Below are 20,238 nucleotides of genomic sequence, written 5' to 3' on the forward strand. Positions count from 1 at the left end.
CTTCGTGTGACATCTACTAATTTTTAGAAGTCTTCTTTCTAAAACTTGGTACTTCTTAAGCCTTTCATTTTGAAGAATCATATGTTATCTGGCTGGCTCGTATATTAAATTCCTGCTGTCCCGCCATTTCTTTATCTTTGCATTTTTCTCACAGGATTAGGGTATGGAGATTTATTTGTTTAATCGATTCCTTTTAAAGTTAGTGGCAATTGTTTGTTTATTTTGGCAAGATCAATTTCCTTCTATATTTCAAAATGAAATGTTTTCAGAAGTCACACAATTTACTTTCTAGCAAAAAATCTGTCCATTTTGGTTTTTTTCTTTTGGAAAAATGCCTTTTTTAGAGAATTTAATTAATAGAATGGTCTAGAAAAAATATACACTAGTGTTCAAGAAAGATTTTTTAAATACTTCCTAAAGGAAAAAAATACAAACATTTTGAAATCGATAGAAAAAGAAAAACAAGTAAACAAATAAATACATTAAATATAAAATAAAAATAAACAAGCAAATAAACTATTAAAGATTTAAAAAGATTAAAAAAACAACATAGTCTGAATGGTGGAGGTGTAAAAATGAGCCCGATTTAAATAAGCATAGCAGTTTGACATTCCCACTGTCTCTGGCGATATCCACCAAATTCTGTTACAACATCAGACTTTCTAATGGTTCCATTTCATTCCCGACTGCATTCCCACTTTTCCCTTTAAGAGGCACTTGAATGGGGCACTTAAAACAGCAGAGTCTCAAAGGAGGAAAAAAAAGTTTATACAGATGTGTGAAAAGCGGTTTATGATTGTTTTTCTCGTTTTCACAATTTAATCAGATGATCTACAGATACTATATAATTTTAAAAAATAATTACATAAATAGATGTACAGATAAAGGGTGACAAGATGCCTCCCAAGCCCCCCCACGAGTAATGTCCTCTTTTTGAGACCTAAAATAGCAGTCTGACTGGTATTTTTAAAATCTCTAAAATTCTCTGGATTTTTTTTCTTGATCATTACTTAGCCTGTGTAAAACAAAGGCCAAACCTAAATATTGTATCTGATCATGCGCAACACATGCGTGTTTCAAATCTGTAAACAGTGTAACTCACATGTGGAGAACAGGGTTTGCTTAAAGAAAAGCATACAATGTAGATCTTTGGACTATTCCAATAAGTAAAGAATGAAACCACAGCACAGCCAATTAAACAAAAGAAACAATAAGACCATTTCCAAAATGAAAAATCTCCAAAACAAAAAAAGCAACAACATCATGACCTATGACATTTAAACTAAGCTACAGATGAGCATCACACATCTGTTTGATTTGTATTATTATTATTATTATTATTATATAATGATGGAAAAGCTGTTTAAGTTTATGTACTACTAGAATTATACCCACTGTATCAAACATTAAACAAAATGCGTGGCTATTTGTTAATGTTATGAATCGTGCGCTCTCCAACTATAAAATCTGTAAATCTCCTCCCTCAAGTCCATAAAAAGCCCCCAGTTGTTGTTACATGAATGAATAATTTTCCAATCTATCAAATATGACAGTCAGGGTCTGGAATATAGGATGTGGTTTTAATAACTGCTAACTGCAGATATATGAAGGTGCCACAGAGGGGCAGAGTGCAGTGGACAGTGTTGACTCACAGTTCTAGGAGCCCAAAGTTCAATTTCTGGCTTGGTCACTCTCTGTCTTCATAAAGTATCTTTGAAAAATAGCATGCTACTACCCAGTCTCCTACCATGAATCCATTAACATGCAGTAGCATCTCAGAATGCTTTAACAGTTTTAAACTACTAAAGGGCTTTTCGATTTATTTAACCTCCGATTATCACAATTCAGTATCCTACTACTTAATATAACTATCTCCCATTTCTTCATACTCAAGCAAGGTATTCTGATACTTCAGAAAACATGAGGCAACAAATTAACCTTTGGTCTAAAGAGATGCTGCAGGAAAAATTGGTTACCAACTTTTATTTCTAAGCAGCTGCAGGAGGCGATAACAGTTGTCACTCTGGTGCAACATTAAACATGCAATAGCAGTACAGGGTGACAGCAGTTGACTGTCACACAAGTGGCAATGGTGCATGTCTGATTTTCTATTGGCAGGGTTTGCTGATAGCACATGCTGCTCAGGGCAGTAGGCACCGTCACCTCCAGGGAACATGGGAATGCAAGCTATGAAAAAATGCCTATTTTTAGAATACCATTAAACATCTTCAATGTACAGACACTCAAACTTTCACACACTATCTTCACAACTTGTATATTAATAAATACCAAACTAAGAGCTTTCATGCCTGCAGAGGGGTCATTCTCAAGCTGAGACACGCTGAAAAAGCAGTAGACAACTGAAAAACTGAGACACAAGACAAACTCTTCTTTACACTAAGAACCACATGATTCTACTAATTAGGACAGAATTTCAGTTATCCTCCCCTTTGTTGTCACTGAATCTTTAGGCTCTACTTTAAAATTGCTTTTTTTCTGCATTTTCAATTCTATAAAAAGATTTACATTTTTTTCTTAGAGACTGAAATAAAATAAAAAACACCATTTCCTAGTTGTGAAGAAACCAATATCACACTGAAAGTTTTATGTGTACTATCCTCTGAAACCAAAGTTAAAAATGAAAACAAGTTCACAATTTGGTAATGCAGTTAAAACCTAATTAAGGCCAAATATTGCAAAGTGTGCAAATTGTAGTGGAGACACTATCACATTCACTAAATCAAACTGTTACTAGGAGCTTTGAAAAATGAAAATATGCTGCATCTGTGCAATTTTTGAACCTTATATAAATATTAACAAGTTAAAATCCAGTCGCAAAACAATAGTTTAAATTTATCAACTTTCTTGTAATGCATAAACATTTTTTGTAATGGGCAACATAGCACCAACAGACAGGTTGTAATCAGATTAAAAAAATGGAGCAAAGATAAAAGACCAATTAAAATAAATAATGGTACAGTTCTTGATCCTTTAACAGGCTAAATTATGGGTTTGTCTTCTTATCCTCTTTTGCAAATGCATGGTGACTCCATTCAAACATTCACATTTGCCTTATACAAAATTACCAGCTCACCCCATCATCTATAAATTAATATAGTATTTATAAAGCTCTTGATTATATTACTTGTAGTTACTGGTATACCGTAAGTGGCAGCCTGGCAATCAGTCACTAACTTCACACACAGAATCAGAATATAAGATCAGACTTGAGTCAGAGTCTAGGAAGTTGAAAAAGATTTGCATCCATTGGTATTCTGTGCATCTTCACTTTGTTCGTAAACTGAGCACCGTGTTACAATACTAAAAGCAACTTTGTATTTTCAGTATACTAAGAAATCTTTTGCCATTTCCAAAGTTTGAATAATAATGTTCTTTTTAGCTCTGATCGGGAGTAATTAATGAATAATTCAAACACCATCACCAAAGGCTCTTGGAGTCGGCTTACTTGCATTAAACTCACAATAACTTGGATAAAGCAGTTATGATATTTTGCATGGTGGACCAATAACATGCATAAGCCAAGACTATGGATTACTGGGAATCATACTATATTCTTACATAAAGTTTACCAGGATATCAAATTTGGCCTTTGTTCGTGTCTTAGAATAGTCATAATGTATGGAAAAAAAAAGCTAATTGCACAAACATCAAGAAAATAAATGCTGCTTTTGTGTGTTATGCTTACATTATATACCCAATCACCAATACGAAGGCAGCGCAAGAAGACTACATACAGTATGGCTATAGTTTAAATGAGGGATGACTTCTGAATTGCCCATGTAACATGCCAATGTGTTATTCCTCATAGTTAAAACCTAAAAGTCTCATATTTGCCTAAAAATAAGCATCCTCAATTTACTGAAAAAAAATTCCATACAATAGATGAACATTATTCATTTTTTGCATCATTTTGTAGTATGTTCAGTGCTCTAAAACCTGTAATAATGTAAAGTGCATAATGTAAAAACAAGCTAATTGTTTATTGATTTGGGTATTTTGAAGTGTTCTGAATAAATGTAGGCATGTGTTTCTGTATTACTCTAAGTAAGTGGAGAGGTATCAGAATTTTGTTTACTCCAAATCATGGGGCTTGAAATTCTCAAAGTGACACACAGTTATGTGACATACAGTATATGCAATGTTGGAAATGCTGTATAATACAATAGAACAAACTTTACAGTACACAACTTCTAAACTACTAGAGTATATCCATTCACCAGCAGACTATTCAAAACCATGTCTGTATTAAAAACATGGAAATTTGACAATGCCATGTAGCTTTCTTTTGGATTCACAGGTATGCTCGGTAGTTGGGATAAAAGGGCCACTTGCATTGTGTAAAATTACTTGTTAAAGAGGGTTTAAACCGAATGTATTGAAGCAGTATTTTAACGCAAGACACCATGACCTTTTTAAAAAATCAAGACATTTTGTGAAAAACAATTGCAAGACTATTCTATTTTGCAAAGCTGCTTCATCAGAATTGTCTCAATATATACAAAATCCACATTTGCTTTGTTGCACCTTTCATGCAAAATTAGAAGACGCAGCAAAAAAATAAATAAATAAAAACTCGATTTACAAAACTCAAAGGCATATTCTGTTGCTTCCAGTTAACTCGGAAGCTGGCAGTAACAATATTGAATACTGTAGAACTATAAAAAAACAAAAGCAATTTGTGCAAATCTGATAAGTTTATTTTAATATATAAATTGTAAAACAGATGATAAGGTCATACTTGCTGATAAAAACTCCAATTCTCCTGCAATAATTACTTTCTCCATCTGCCCCATTAGCACTGACATTAACAGATTCACAGACTATGCTTACCCAGTGGTTATATGGCTACCCAGCAACCACTGATAATGACAACTACATGAAAATATACCTGTTCATGTATAGTGCTGCATTCATGACCTTATTTGGTCTCATACTTTTATCACCAGCCTGCAGGAGACATGCAGGTAGGAATTTCACTGTAATGTGTACATGACACGTTTCAATTTACAGAAGGCCTTTGGCTCACAGACCTCTCTCCTTCTGTCTGAGTGACCTTATAACAAAATATAAATGTTGTTCTAGAATAACTAATTATCAACAAACTCAACTGAAGTTTGTTTGTAGACTTTACCCTACTCCCTATAAGCACTATCTGATGGGTCTTGAACCTGATCCTCTTTGTCACTTTAGCACATTGAGTATTCTAGACATTTTTCTCCACATGTTCTGGTTCTGCTAACCATCTTTTTCCCCATTGGACTTTTGTATCTTCATCCTTGTCTTCTTTCCTGTCTGTTGTCATTCCACTATTGTCTAAATTTCCAAATCTTTTGTGTCTGTGCTCCCTGCAGGTCACCTTTTTCCAGCAGAACTTTAGACAATCTTTGCTACTAAACTTCTTCTTTCACTCTGGAAATCCCTGGACATGGTCATTAATGATACATGGGTATGCAAATTTTACAGTTAATTACAGTACATATGGAGTTATCTGCATCTCCTACTATCAAAGCATTCATGAAAGCCAAGTAGGGCTTGTCTACCACTGTTCAGTCCTTTACATCCTGGATGTCTGCTGCACACTAATGCTACTGTTGGTTTGGCGTTAGTCAACTCAGGATGGGGTTGTTTCGTGTCAGAACTCTACTATAAATGTTATGTACTATTGTTTTATTTACTATATCTGAAATATTCAATAAATTTATCACAAAAAAATGACAGAATGCTGAACATGATGCACTAAATGAACTCTACAACGTATACAGGAGCATTTTGTTTAGATACAAAAAAGATGACATTCTTGTAACATTTTAAACAGGAACACTAGCTGAACTACATTGTTTAGGAGTTAAAAATTGAAATTAAATACACTTTTCAAAAAAGATGACAATTTTTCTCAAACAAACCTCCCAAGAATTAAATGTTGTTGCTGCTCCCTCTCACATGGCCCTTGTATTCTACTTTATTAATTTCATCTTATATAACCATGCCACTGGGTTAAATAAAAAGAGCTACAGAAAATCAACTACAATACTGTGTTATACAAGTACCTGGATTTACAGATAGTTAAAAAAAAAATACCTGCAGATGTACAGTGCCCAAATTTAAATCTAAATATTTGCTATTCAAAAAGGTGCCAAGTGATATGAAACATAATTAGAGAGAGTTGAAATTTGCTCATTGTATAATGTATGTGGGATGCTTCCAACAGCAGACGTCAGAAAGCAACCTGGCAATTAATTTGACACTATAACTATTATGAAGCATGCAGCCTTTCAGGAGGGTGGAAAAATCTTCCACTACATTAAATGTCTTGGGTCGTGGGTGGTTAAAAAAAAAAAAAAAAAAAAACATTCATCCAGGGGAACGCCCAAAGGGAAAAAAATCTTTAACACGATAAAGTTCTGTTATGCACTACAAGTTGCAACATGTACTTGAATTGAAAACAGACTACAATTGTGATAGACCAGGTGACAGTGTGATTGTAACTATTTTAATGCAGCATAAAAAAATAAATAAAATTCTTGTATCAAAACCAAGAAAACAGTGGCTGTCTCCGGAGAGTTTTGCCATATCACTAGCTAATAAGAGGAAATACCAAAAAGAACAAAACCGTGAAACAAGACATTTTTAAACCACTAAATCTAATGCTATGCAAAAGCTACTTCTTCTTGCAATATGAATATTGTTTGCTTTATTTAGAGAAAGAAAGAAAAAAACAGAAGCACAGAACAGAATGGAGAGGGAAATAAAAATACATATAAAACTACTACTAATTTTAGTAAGGATAAAATGCAAAACTTGAAATTCTTAAAAGTTATTAAAAGGTGATACATAACATAGAAACTACTCCTGATAGCTAAAACAATGACAACAGCACGAAGGCAAAGGCAGTGCTGCAGTGATATCTTATAACTCTAGCCGAATGGGTTCAAATCTTGGCCCAGTCACTGCCTGTGTGGAGTTTGCTTGTTCTCCCAGGGTCTGCATGAACCCGTCATTCTAGTACTTAGGAAAGTTTGGGTGATGGAATGAAGAAAAGGAAATAACTCTTGAAATGGCCCAGAGTTTCAGACAGTTTGAAACAAACGCCAGATTTATGAAGAAAGGAGGCCATATCATCACATAGAACAATAAAGGGCATAGCAGACAAATATACTACATTCTAGTGAAATGGGAAAATCATAAGGAGATTGCAAATTGCAATGACACATCATGCGAAGAGCTAATTATCCCGGCACATATTGGTAGTAGTTGTTAATACTAAATAGATGACTAAAATACATAATAAAGGACAAAATCCAAAAGTAAAGAAAATGTGGAGATTCAGGAAGGAAAGCAAGAATTGGCAGGAGAGAGAAAGAAAAAATTAATGAGAAAGTTTAGGGCAAGTATACAAGAAATGTGTATAATGTAAAAGAACTGTAAGGAAATACAAAAGTAGACATATCTGAAAGATATAAATGAGGGAAACAAAAGATAAGGAAACTTGGTGGTAGAAAAGAGGAGAAACAAACAAAACAACATTGAGGAAATGGAGGAAGTCAAGAGATGAACAGGACTGAGCAGAACATGACAGATATAAGAAAGAAAAAAAAAACTAAAGAACCATAGGCAGAATAAGGCAGGAAGCAACAAAAGAATGGACTGACAAACTGGATTGACCAGAGGGTGACAGAGAAATCTATAAGATGTCAAAAATAAGTCAAAGTGAAGGGATACCTAGAAATGGTTAAAAGAATCAAAAAAAGAGGTGGGAAGAATATTACACAAGAACTAATGTCTTTATATAAGTTGCTTAATATAGAAATTAAAAGAAAATAGCTGATAAAAATGAATAAGCTATCATTAACCCTTAACTACTCACGCTGGTGTATTCTGTACACCAATCTCAGTTATTTTTGTCCAACATTCTTTTACTTGAACCTACCAGTAGCATCCACCATCTATCCTCAGCTTGATTCGCTACAAGAACAGTGTCCCAATGGTTTCCCTCCGGTGTGCCCCCAGCAAGTTTTATGAGTGGGTGCACAGTCGCAAGTTCTATATGGTGCTTTTGGTACACTGTGTGGGTACTTATTTATGTGTGACAACAATGAAATGTTATTCTTGCCATGACTGACTGCAACGAACATTCAACAACTGAAGTGAAGCATGACACATATGCAAATCCTGCAGTGGATGAAAGTGTAGCTGCTAACAAATGAGCACTGAAGAAGTGGATCAGGTTTATTTTCAGATAGTCCTAGACTGTGTCATATTATTCAGTAATATGGCATTAAATTACATTAAAAACATGTACAATTTAAAATGATTGCAATATTTTATATGACAACCTCCCAGCACGTGCATAAAGTACACCGTGCGAGTACTTATGAGATGAGAAATGGTGTGAGTACTTAAAGGGTTAACATTTATGAAAAAGGAAAGGCCAGTGACCCTCAGAAGTCTCAGTCAAAATGATCTAAATGCTTACAGTGAAGAAAACGTAATAGAAGAGTGATAGGTTACGGTGAAGTTTTTCTCAAATGAAGGAAGATATAATGGATTAAGTGCACTACACAGGTATTAACTAATTACATGGGGCATTGCTTAAAAGATATTGAAAAGAATAGTTGACTAAAGTTTGAAAGAAATTACACAAATTGACAAATAGTCTGGATTAAGAAAAGGAACCACACATGCAATTTGTTTCTTGAGAACGATGCAGTATCTGAGAAAGTAACTGAAGGGAGTGGGAAGGTACAGTATACTATACACTCACAGACTCAGAAAATATATTATGACAGAGTGTCCAGGAAGTTGCTTACTAGTGTCTGACAAAAAAAGGTTGTTCCCAAAAAGATTATTAGAATAGTTCAATAAATGTATCTTGGAGTAAATTCAGTGATACAAACAATAGTGGAGTCAAAGGTAGGTTTACATCGGGAGTAGTACTCCACTCACACCTGTTTATATTGGTGATAGAAATACTAAACAAAAACATTAAAAATGAAGGGTTGTGGGAAGTACTCATTACTATTATTTAGCTGGAGTAGCAGATATGCAAGATAAATTACAGGGAAGACTATGGAGTCATATCACATAGATGTGCATATTTGCGATTCTGTTAGTGTCAACAAAAAAAGGACGTATTTGAATAAAAGGCCAGTGCACAAATGTCGAATAATTCTGAAACAGCACAATCCTGTGCACATGATTGTAAAATAAACAGAACAGGGTGCACTTACTCTGTCCGCAGCTATCTATCTATTCAGTTCTAGAGCATAACTGTTCTTTTTAGTGTAAGTTGCGTAAGACACTACGACAACCATTGTTGCACTATGGCTGGAAACTTGGGCCATCAGAATAGAAACACATATGCTACAATGGGTGCTGGGCACCTCTTTGGGAGCAAAATAAGCAAATTGTGATGTCTACAAAATAGCCAAGGTCAAATGTGTTATGGAGAAGGCTGTAGAAAGTAGTTGCAGATGAGGTGGTTGGGGCATGTTGTATGCAGCAGTAATAAGTACCCGACTGGAAGACTATGGCAGCTCTCAGTGAAAAGAAATGGATCAAGAGGACAGCAGAGGCTCAGGTGCTGAGAACTGGTGGCACGAGATTTGAAAATGTTGGGTCTTAGAGCAGAGGATGCTGCAGAAAGGGATAAATGGACACAGAGGTGTCCGTATGGCAGACACCTAACATGTTGGAAGGAGTTTCAAGTAAAAGATAAGGATTGTCAGACACCATGTAAATAACAATGTAAGGATCGATGGAGAAATTATTAAAATTATATATATTTTAAAGTCAACTTTTCCGAAGTGGGCAGCATGGTTGTTGGTGCTAATGCCTTAAAGATCCTGTGTCCATAGTTTAAATATCATGTCTGATCGTTGTCAATTTGGAGTTTGCACACTCTCTCCCACATTGCCAAAGATGTGCATACAAGGTTAACTGGTGCGCACACACAGTCACACTTGGTTCTGTGTTGGTGTGTGCATAACCAGCTTGTCCAGCGCTGTTTCCTGCCTTAGACTTGATGCTACTGGAATGTCTTTAATAATTGCCTTTGTCAGTTTAAATGGCCACCTACATTAACTTACAGGGTTACCCTCTTCATAATATCTTCTTTTAGTCACTTTTATATATCAATATAATGAAATACAATCAATAGTCTAACTACAGGAGTCCAACAGAAGTGAAGATTGGAACATTGCTGGGCAACAATGTTAGTATTTGGAGATAGTCCTTTGATTCATTTGTTAAACATTACGAAGGGAGCTGATGTAGCTTGGTATCTAATGGCCAGTGTGACCTCTCCTGAAGGTCCCAGTGGCAGGCAAGCGATTTTGAGTTGAATTAACTGCAAAGGTCTTTTAAATGATCAATCTGCCCTTTTTCTAGAGCTGCTGTATGCTAGTAAACACTTTCAGAAAAACAAACTATCCAGAAAACCTAGTTGGAAAAATGTTTTGTTCCGGTTTCTTCATAAGAAACTCACTTCTGTATAGAATATAAACTCTGTGACATAACACAAAAGATTCTTCATTCATTTTTATTTTTAAATTATTTTTTTTAATAGAACATTTACCCTTCTATTATGTTCAAATAGTGAAAAATGACATGCAAAAGTGAAAATCACAACAAAGTCCTAAGAGAAACCTCAAATGCACTGTCATTCCCACTCTTGACGGCTCTAGTGCATGGAATTCCACTGACAGAAATAAAATTCAGGCAAATTAGCTTCAATGACTAGAGCTATACGAAAGGAAATATAACTGGGTGGGACGCCAGTCCATCACAGATTAAATTAGGGTTATCAGTTAACACAAAAATTAATCTGATACTATAGCATGGTGTACCTACTGAATATTAAAACCATTACTGCCTACCTTTCACTGAACCTCAGAAATGGTAGAAATGACGAGGTAAGCCTGATTTTTTTTCAGCTGGTTTTGATCTTGACTAGTTCTCATACTGCAGGGTTGAGACTGACCTTATCAACAGACACAAGCTAAGATTTCTGAAAAGCATACCTCTCCACCCCAGCATCACATCACGTACGTTATAACAGGAGCACAGGTAGCACGTATTCGCTGCAAACTAAGCGCACCGCAGCAACAACCAAAACAGGTATTCAGCATTGCACCACCGTGCCGCAATGGAGAAAAAGCTCTTGGCATAACAAAATAGTCACGTTCTTATCTTCTACTCGACCACCCATTCACTGAGAGCAAACTCCAGCGCATCACGTCTGTCAACATGACCATCTGGACATTGACTGCTCGGTGACACGACAGATATCACATTCATTAAAGATGCTTCACAGCACCCCTCTGCTCGATCACCATTAAGGCATGTTCTCGAACACTCGTGTTTAAAATCAGGCGTCATAAACGGGTAGGGACAAAATGTCCAAAAGCCTAATCACCCGCACTCTCTCGTGCGGGCTGTCGCGCTAACGCGGCTTCGGGAAGCTCAGTGTCTGTCTGGGAGCGGGCAGGGCGACGCCAGGATGCTGAAGCGCGTCCAGATCTTCGCGAACACCGGACGGCTCTTACCCACCCCCCATGCACACTCAGCGCGCTACATTTGAGGCGAGGCTCGCCGCAATCCCTGCACGGACAGAAAGTAGAAACTGCAAGCGATTTCCAATCAACGGCAATCAAGAAGCTAAAATGTTTGCCCCCACGTTAACACAATTAAAGCAGAAAATAGGGAGAGAGTAGTAAAGGAAAGGAAAAAGACCCGCCCGCACAAAAACTGCATATTTTCTGTGTGAGGAGGATCGCCGGCTACACCACCCATTCTCCGACTGACAGCGTGCGGCAGGGGGGCTACGTCCTCCACTTTTCACATTCAATTGCCAGTGCTCTCACCTGTATTACTTTACACCGAAATCGTCCTCTTTTGTGGTAATCCCGGGATGCGATGAGGTGTATTACAGCAGACCCCGGGTGGGTGATTTCTTCGTGCCTCTTTGCTGTGCTCTGTAGCTACTCCATTAACAATTAAGGTCGCAGTCCGGAAAAAAATCAACCAGTTCAATAAATTAACTTTCTGGACAGCAGAGAAAATTCTTGTATTTGCTTGCGCAGCTCCGTGTGTTAGCACCCCAATACCGTTCAAACAAAGAGGAACGGGGGTAAAAAGTCAATTTGTTTTTCTTCTAATTGTGTATTTCAGCCGCAATGTTCCGAGCAATTCCGGGATGCCTAGGTAGAAATCAGAGCGAACAATGCAACACCGCAGCAAAAAACATTGCTGTCTAGAAACTCCGTTTCACCTACCGCGAATCCGGTGCACAAATCTACGAGGTTTCTAAAACTGGCCGTTGAGAACCTGGCCTTTTTCTTTGCAAGTACGCAGGCCTACAAAAGAAAAGGAAATGCACCCATCGATAGTTCCTGTTTGCGCATGTGCAGGATGACAGCGAGTGAGTCGGAAGCGCCACTTGAGGCAGTGCGGGCGCGCAGCTCCCTCGGCTGGGCACAGAAGAGTTTTGCATTGGAAAGCAAACGCTAAACCCGCAAACATCACTCCAGAAAACTGAGGAGGCAAACCAGGGATGGCTTAGTGTTTTAATCGGAGAGCCAATGATCACACTGACCAATCAGGCAGGAACAAATTGATCTAGCACATATATCGAGATAGTATGAACTACCTACAACAACTCTGACTCTGATCGATTTGAAACTTTGACACTGATCGATTTGAGATTTTTATCGGGTTTGGAATACTACCGTCCTAAAATGGCAAAAATATCAGAAAACACTGCAAAGAAATGCACAAGCTGTAGAGCGATGGTGAATGTTTCAGCAGAGCCTTTAAAACTCACAAGAGTACCTTTTGCGGCGTACGAATTGTATTACGACAGTGAAACCAGGGTGGAAGTCGTCGATAGGAGCCAGTTGAACAGTGCGAACTCGTCGTAACGTAATACAAAAAGGGTATGGGCTCTTGGCAAATGTAAATGCCAATTGGATATATGGTGCAGTAATGCCAAGAAGAAAACTGTACGGGCAATAGAAGATTGTACTCCAAAATTAGGAACGGCAACCTTTGTTGTCAGTTAAATATCATTTCTTTAGGAAGCGTTTGAACAGATCAGAATGTGTTATATAGAGTTTCCTAAGGCATACAGGTTTGGTGAACTGGTGGTGTTAAATTGGCCAAATGGTGTGTTTGGGTGGTTGTCCGCCCGACCAGGGATTCTTCCTGCTTTTGCTCGATGCTTGCTGGGACAGGCTTCCCCGCTATTCTGCCCAGGATGAAAGGGTCAGGAAAATGGATGGATAGTGCCTTTCACCTTGAGCTCAGTATTAAAACACTTTGTAAAAAACGATAATTCAATAAGCAGCGGGATGCAAAAGAATGAACACCCTTAAAATTGTATTACCTTAGCCTAATCATCACCAACATCCATCCATCCATCCATTTTCCAACCCGCCGAATCCGAACACAGGGTCACGGGGATCTGCTGGAGCCAATCCCAGCCAACACAGGGCGCAAGGCAGGTAACCAATCCCGGGCAGTGCGCCAACCCACCGCAGGACACACACACAAACACCCACACACCCAGCAGGGACAATTTAGAATCGGCAATTGACCTAACCTGCATGTCTTTGGACTGTGGGAGGAAACCCACGCAGACACGGTGAGAACATGCAAACTCCACGCAGGGAGGACCCGGGAAGCGAACCGTGGTCTCCTTATTGCGAGGCAGCAGCTATACCACTGCGCCACCTCATCACCAACAATACACTGTATATTTGCAAGGTGTTAGTGAGGGGCCTCTCATTGTGCGTCCACAAAAGGAAAACTATGTAAAAGTTATTTCCACAGCGAAAAATTAAACACAAATAGAAATTCAACTTTTCAGTCGTTTAGTCATATGTTAATAAAAATATACACATTTAAAAAATAACACCAAAAACCCTTTCTTTATAATGTAGCACAAATAAACCACATTTCAGAAACTTGTGTGAAAGATAAGTGCAGCTTTTTATGTATTCTCAATATATTTGAAAAGCAGGTATATCAGAATGGATAAAAGAGGGATAAGATGATAAAAAGTGTGATCGATATGAAGTGAGTGAAACATTTCCTTAAAGAACCCTCAGTTGCTTGCACTATCCTAGGATGAACTTGGGCCCACCCTTCTTAAAGATCGCCATCTGCACCAGAATGTGTGGAGGCTTTTGTGACATCCATGGAGTGTAGGCGCTGGACTGCAACTCGGCTATTCTTCATTCCTCTGATTGGTTAACAGATTTGCTTGTGTGTTTGATATCATTATATGATTCACTTTTGCTTGATTTTTTTTTAGCAGTCAGACAAATAGTCTTTCTTACATGTCCCCTCCAGAATACTTGAATATAGTGGCTGCAGGGGACAAGGTTTACTCATAGATCACATTGTTAGTCTGGGATTTGTTTTTGCTTTCCAAAAAGTGGATGTTAGGTTAACTACACAACTTTTGGGCCATAATAGGAAGTGTGAATGTGCCTTGGGCAGCACGGTGGCGCAGTGGGTAGCGCTGCTGCCTCGCAGTTGGGAGATCTGGGGACCTGGGTTCGCTTCCCGGGTCCTACCTGCGTGGAGTTTGCATGTTCTCCCCGTGTCTGCGTGGGTTTCCTCCAAGCGCTCCGGTTTCCTCCCGCAGTCCAAAGACATGCAGGTTAGGTGGATTGGCGATTCTAAATTGGCCCTAGTGTGTGCTTGGTGTGTGGGTGTGTTTGTGTGTGTCCTGCGGTGGGTTGGCACCCTGCCCGGGATTGGTTCCTGCCTTGTGCCCTGTGTGGGCTGGGATTGGCTCCAGCAGACCCCCGTGACCCTGTGTTCGGATTCAGCGGGTTGGAAAATGGGTGGATGGATGAATGTGCCTTGCAATTTGCAGATGGCCCATCTACAGCTTTTTTTTGCAATTTGCCCAGTGCTGCTGGGATAGGCTCTAAACACCATGACCCAAGCTGGGTAAACCTGCTTCAAAAATACATGGATAGCAAATCATCCAATCTCCACCACCATATTTGATGGTAGGGAGGAGGTTAGATAGATATAGATAGATAGATAGATAGATAGATAGATAGATAGATAGATAGATAGATAGATAGATAGATAGATAGATAGATAGATAGATAGATAGAATCTATCTATCTATCTATCTATCTATCTATCTATCTATCTATCTATATCTATCTAGTTTGTGAATGTAATTTGTTCATTACAGAGGTATATGGATGCAGTCTTCCTGCATCAGGAGTAAGAAGGAAATCATCCCTCTATGGGACAGACATTTAGCACTAGATCACTTACATTAGTATCAGGTCATTCCATTAAGGCTCACCCAGTTTTGTTTTTTTGTGGTCAAGTGTAAGATTTACCCAATTTTAAAAAAGGTTGTTGCTGCATAGTATTCAAAAATGTGAAACTTTGTTTATTCGTTTTTGTGGTTGAGTGATGGCCAAATATAATTCATTATTTTTTTCCTTTCTTCCTTTCTGGTAGCCTCCTTAAAAGCTAGCGACCATAAAAATTTTTAACTTTCAGAAGCCTTTGCAAAATGTCAGATATGTGATGAATTAATAAAGATATTTGAATTATTCAAAAAAAGTTTTTTTCAATATAAAGTGAGGATTTTTTCACTTATTCTAGTCTGAAATCAATTATATTCCTTACTTGCAAAGGTTTCCGAATGCTAAAAATTATGATGGCTGCTCTCTTTGAAAAAGGCTAGCAAGTAGCAGGGAATGGGGAAAAATTACATTATTTTTTTCCATTCAATCAGTCCTACAAATAATTTAACAAAGTTTCAAATATTCTGAAAAGCATGTAACACACCATCTGGGTAAACCTCCATGGAATGACCCTCTCTGTCTTTCTTCCCCCTGGTATTTTGGTTTTCCTAAAGGTGTGAGTACTCCTGTGACAATTTTTAGACGAAACATAAATACTGAAAAATGTGTAGAACAGCCCAAGTAGGATTTGAGGGGTTTTGTTGACAGCACTTTTTCATTCTCAAGGCAATGCACAGAAGAAATGGCAAATAAAATGACTGAATATAAATATTGAAGGACCATTTTTCTTATATGGTATAATGGGGTATAATAACTTCTATTTGGGCTATTGTGTGCAGTTCTTGTCACCATCCTACAAAAAAGAGGTAACAGCATGAGAATATATGTAAAGAAGAGTAGCCAAGTATAACCCAGGACTAACAAGCATGTCCTATAGTGAGAGGCTACAGGAATTAAACATCTCTAGTTCTGAACACAGGAGGCTGCATGGGTACCTTGTCCAAGTACAGAAAATTCTGAAGGTCACTGGTAAAGCTGGTTAGAGAAAAGAGAAAAGCAATTAAGTGCACCTCATATAAAAGAGTGTGTCTGAATTAGAACAGAAGCAACAAGGACATTCCATAGAGACTTAATCCAGGTCATCAAAATTCTCAAATACATCAGTGTAGGTGATCCAGCAGAATTCTTTCAGTGAAACAGCGGACACTGGTGAAAATTAAGAGCAATTCATTCAAAGCAAAAAAAAAGGAAGCACTACCTCACTTAAAATCTGTGAGAATGATGCAATATTGGGAGGACTCTGTTATTGGCCAGCCAAGCTAGATTAATGGACTGAATTATCTATCTCTCTCTCAGTATAAAAAAATATTATGTTGTAAATCACTTGCCATTTGAGTCTATAAGAATATGTTTAATGCTGGTCTCATTACATCATTGTGTCCTACAGAGAGTGTTTTATGGACAGTTTTCATTTAGTATTCTATACAGGTTCATCTGCTCTAATATTAATCACAGTTAAAGTCCCCTATTATAATACATTATGGCATGACATCAAACAGAGGAGATGCGTTAATACAGCATTTTGTCCAAATGGTGACAGTGGGTAAAATTCATGCCTTCTATCTATAATAATAATTCATTACATTTATATAGCGCTTTTCTCAGTACTCAAAGCACTATCCACACAGGGAGGAACCAGGAAGCGAACCCACAATCTTCCACAGTCTCCTTACTGCAAAGCAGCAGCACTACCACTGCGCCACCTGTGAGGAAGCCTTTGCAAATTGCCTCTGGATATCTATCTATCTATCTATCCATCCATCCATCCACTAGAACTGGAGTTTTATTTCAACACCATAAATGAGAATGAGAGAGACAGAAGGTTAGATGATGTCGAGATAATGAATCAGGAAGTGCAACAGAATAGCATGGAGGAAGTAAGGACAGCTATGGAGGTGTTTAGGAGAGATGGCAGTGGAGTTTTTAACAGATTGTTCAATGGAATCTTGGAAAGTGAGAGGATGACTGAAGAGTGGAGAAGAAGTGTACTGGTACCGATTTTTAAGAATAAGGGGGATGTTCAGAGCTGTAGTACAGGGGGATAAAATTGATGAGCCACAGTATGAAGTTATGGGAAAGAGTAGTGGAAGCTAGGTTAAGAAGTGAGGTGATGATTAGTGAGCAGCAGTATGGTTTCATGCCTAGAAAGAGCACCACAGATGCAAGGTTTGCTCTGAGGATGTTGATGGAGAAGTTTAGAGAAGGCCAAAAGAAGTTGCATTGTGTCTTTGTGGACCAGGAGAAAGCATATGACAGGGTGCCTCGAGAGGAGCTGTGGTATTGTATGAGGAAGTCGGGAGTGGCAGAGAAGTATGCAAGAGTTGTACAGGATATGTACGAGGGAAGTGTGACCGTGGTGAGGTCTGCAGTAGGAGTGATGGACGCATTCAACATGGAGGTGGGATTACATCAAGGATCGGCTCTGAGCCCTTTCTTATTTGTAATGGTGATGGACAGATTGACAGACGAGATTAGACAGGAGTTCCCGTGGACTATGATTTTTGTTGATGACATTGTGATCTGTAGAGAGAGTAGGAAGCAGGTTGAGGAGACCCTGGAGAGGTGGACATATGCTCTAGAGAGGAGGATAAATGAAGGTCAGTAGAAACAAAATATGTGTATGAATGAGAGGAAGGTCAGTGGAATGGTGAGGATGCAGGGAGTAGAGCTGGTGAAGGTGGATGAGTTTAAATACTTGGGGTCAACAGTATAGAGTAATGGGGATTGTGGAAGACAGGTGAAGAGAGTGCAGACAGGGTGGAATGGGTGGAGAAGAGTGTCAGGAGTAATTTGTGACAGACGGGTATCAGCAAGAGTGAAAGTGAAGGTCTACAGGATGGTAGTGAGACCAGCTATGTTATATGGGTTGGAGACGGTGGCACTGACCAGAGAGCAGGAGACAGAGCTGGAGTTAACAGAGTTAAAGATGCTAAGATTTGCACTGGTTGTGACGAGGATGGATAGGATTAGAAATTAGTACATTAGAGAGTCAGCTCAAGTTGGATGGTTGGGAGACAAAGTCAGAGAGGCGAGATTACGTTGGTTTGGACATGTGCAGAGGAAAGATGCTGGATATATTGGGAGAAGGATGCCAAGGATAGGGCTGCCAGGGAAGAGGAAAAGAGGAAGGCCTAAGAGAAGGTTTATGGATGTGGTGAGAGAGGACATGCAGGTGATGGGTGTAACAGAACAAGATATGGAAGAAGATGATCCGCTGTGACAACTCCTAACTGGAGCAGCCGAAAGAAGAAGACTATACCACACGTCTGTAAAATGATGTGAGAAAAAATGGAATGCAGATACTGCCATTTAAAGATAGGCTTTTTAAAAACTCTTCAGGACTTGGCACAACATTTCTATGGGGTCAGGAGCTGGACTATTTCCAGCTAAAAATGTTTACCTGCCAGTCCATTCTTTGCCACACTGTCTGAAATGTTTATGGTCATTGTCATTCAGTAGAAGCTATTTTCAGATCATCTTCAACTCTCAGATAAAGGATATTATAGATTAGATAGATAGATAGATAGATAGATAGATAGATAGATAGATAGATAGATAGATAGATAGATAGATAGATAGATAGATAGATAGATAGATAGATAGATAGATAGATAGATAGATAGATAGATACTTTATTAATCCCAATGGGAAATTCACATTCTTCAGCAGCAGCATACTGATACAATAAATAATATTAAATTAAAGAATGATAATAATGCAGGTGAAAAACAGACAATAACTATGTATAATGTTAAATGTTAACGTTTACCCCCCCGGGTGGAATTAAAGAGTCGCATAGTTTGGGGGAGAAACGATCTCCTCAATCTGTCAGTGGAGCAGGACAGTGACAGCAGTCTGTCGCTGAAGCTGCTCTTCTGTCTGGCGATGATCCTGTTCAGTGGATGCAGTGGATTCTCCATAATTGATAGGAGCCTGCTGAGCGCCCTTCGCTCTGCCACAGATGTTAAACTGTCCAGCTCCATGCCAACAATAGAGCTTGCCTTCCTCACCAGTTTGTCCAGACGTGAGGGGTCTTTCCTCTTAATGCTGCCTCCCCAGCACACCACCGCGTAGAAGAGGGCGCTCGCCACAAGTGTCTGATAGAACATCTGCAGCATCTTATTGCAGATGTTGAAGGACGCCAGCCTTCTAAGGTAGTATAACCGGCTCTGTCCTTTCTTGCACAGCGCATCAGTATTGGCAATCCAGTCTAATTTATTATCCAGCTGCACTCCCAGATATTTATAGGTCTGCACCATCTGCACACAGTCACCTCTGATGATCACGGGGTCCATGAGGGGTCTGGGCCTCCTAAAATCCACCACCAGCTCTTTGGTTTTGCTGGTGTTCAGTTGTAGGTGGTTTGAGTCGCACCATTTAACAAAGTCATTGATTAGGTCCCTATACTCCTCCTCCAGCCCATTCCTGATGCAGCCCACGATAGCAGTGTCATCAGTGAACTTTTGCACGTGGCAGGACTCCGAGTTGTATTGGAAGTCCGATGTATATAGGCTGAACAGGACCGGAGAAAGTACAGTCCCCTGTGGCGCTCCTGTGTTGCTGACCACAATGTCAGACGTGCAGTTCCCAAGACGCACATACTGAGGTCTGTCTTTAAGATAGTCCACGATCCATGGCACTAGGTATGAATCTAATCCCATCTCTGTCAGCTTGTCCCTAAGGAGCAGAGGTTGGATTGTGTTGAAGGCGCTAGAGAAGTCTAGAAACATAATTCTTACAGCACCACTGCCTCTGTCTAAGTGAGAGAGGGATCGGTGTAGCATATAGATGATGGCATCCTCTGCTCCCACCTTCTCCTGATATGCAAACTGCAGAGGGTCAAGGGCGTGTTGAACCTGCGGCCTAAGGTGGTGAA

General features: G+C 38.9%; 1 protein-coding gene across 4 annotated transcripts in view; it reads right to left on the bottom strand.

Moving 5' to 3' along the window:
• csk (C-terminal Src kinase) overlaps positions 1–12,430 on the bottom strand; it is a 165,551-nt gene extending 153,121 nt beyond the window's left edge. The window contains exon 1 of one of the 4 annotated variants that reach the window (XM_051920920.1): positions 11,883–12,430. The gene's annotated coding sequence lies outside the window, so the exon portion shown is untranslated. Of the gene's footprint in view, positions 1–8,782; positions 8,794–11,882 lie in introns of those variants that run through there. The other 3 variants (XM_028823826.2, XM_028823824.2, XM_051920921.1) reach the window with 3 other exon arrangements.
• Positions 12,431–20,238: the final 7,808 nt, after the last annotated feature.

The sequence above is a fragment of the Erpetoichthys calabaricus genome, chromosome 17, assembly GCF_900747795.2.
Source record: "Erpetoichthys calabaricus chromosome 17, fErpCal1.3, whole genome shotgun sequence".
Classification (NCBI taxonomy): domain Eukaryota; kingdom Metazoa; phylum Chordata; class Cladistia; order Polypteriformes; family Polypteridae; genus Erpetoichthys; species Erpetoichthys calabaricus.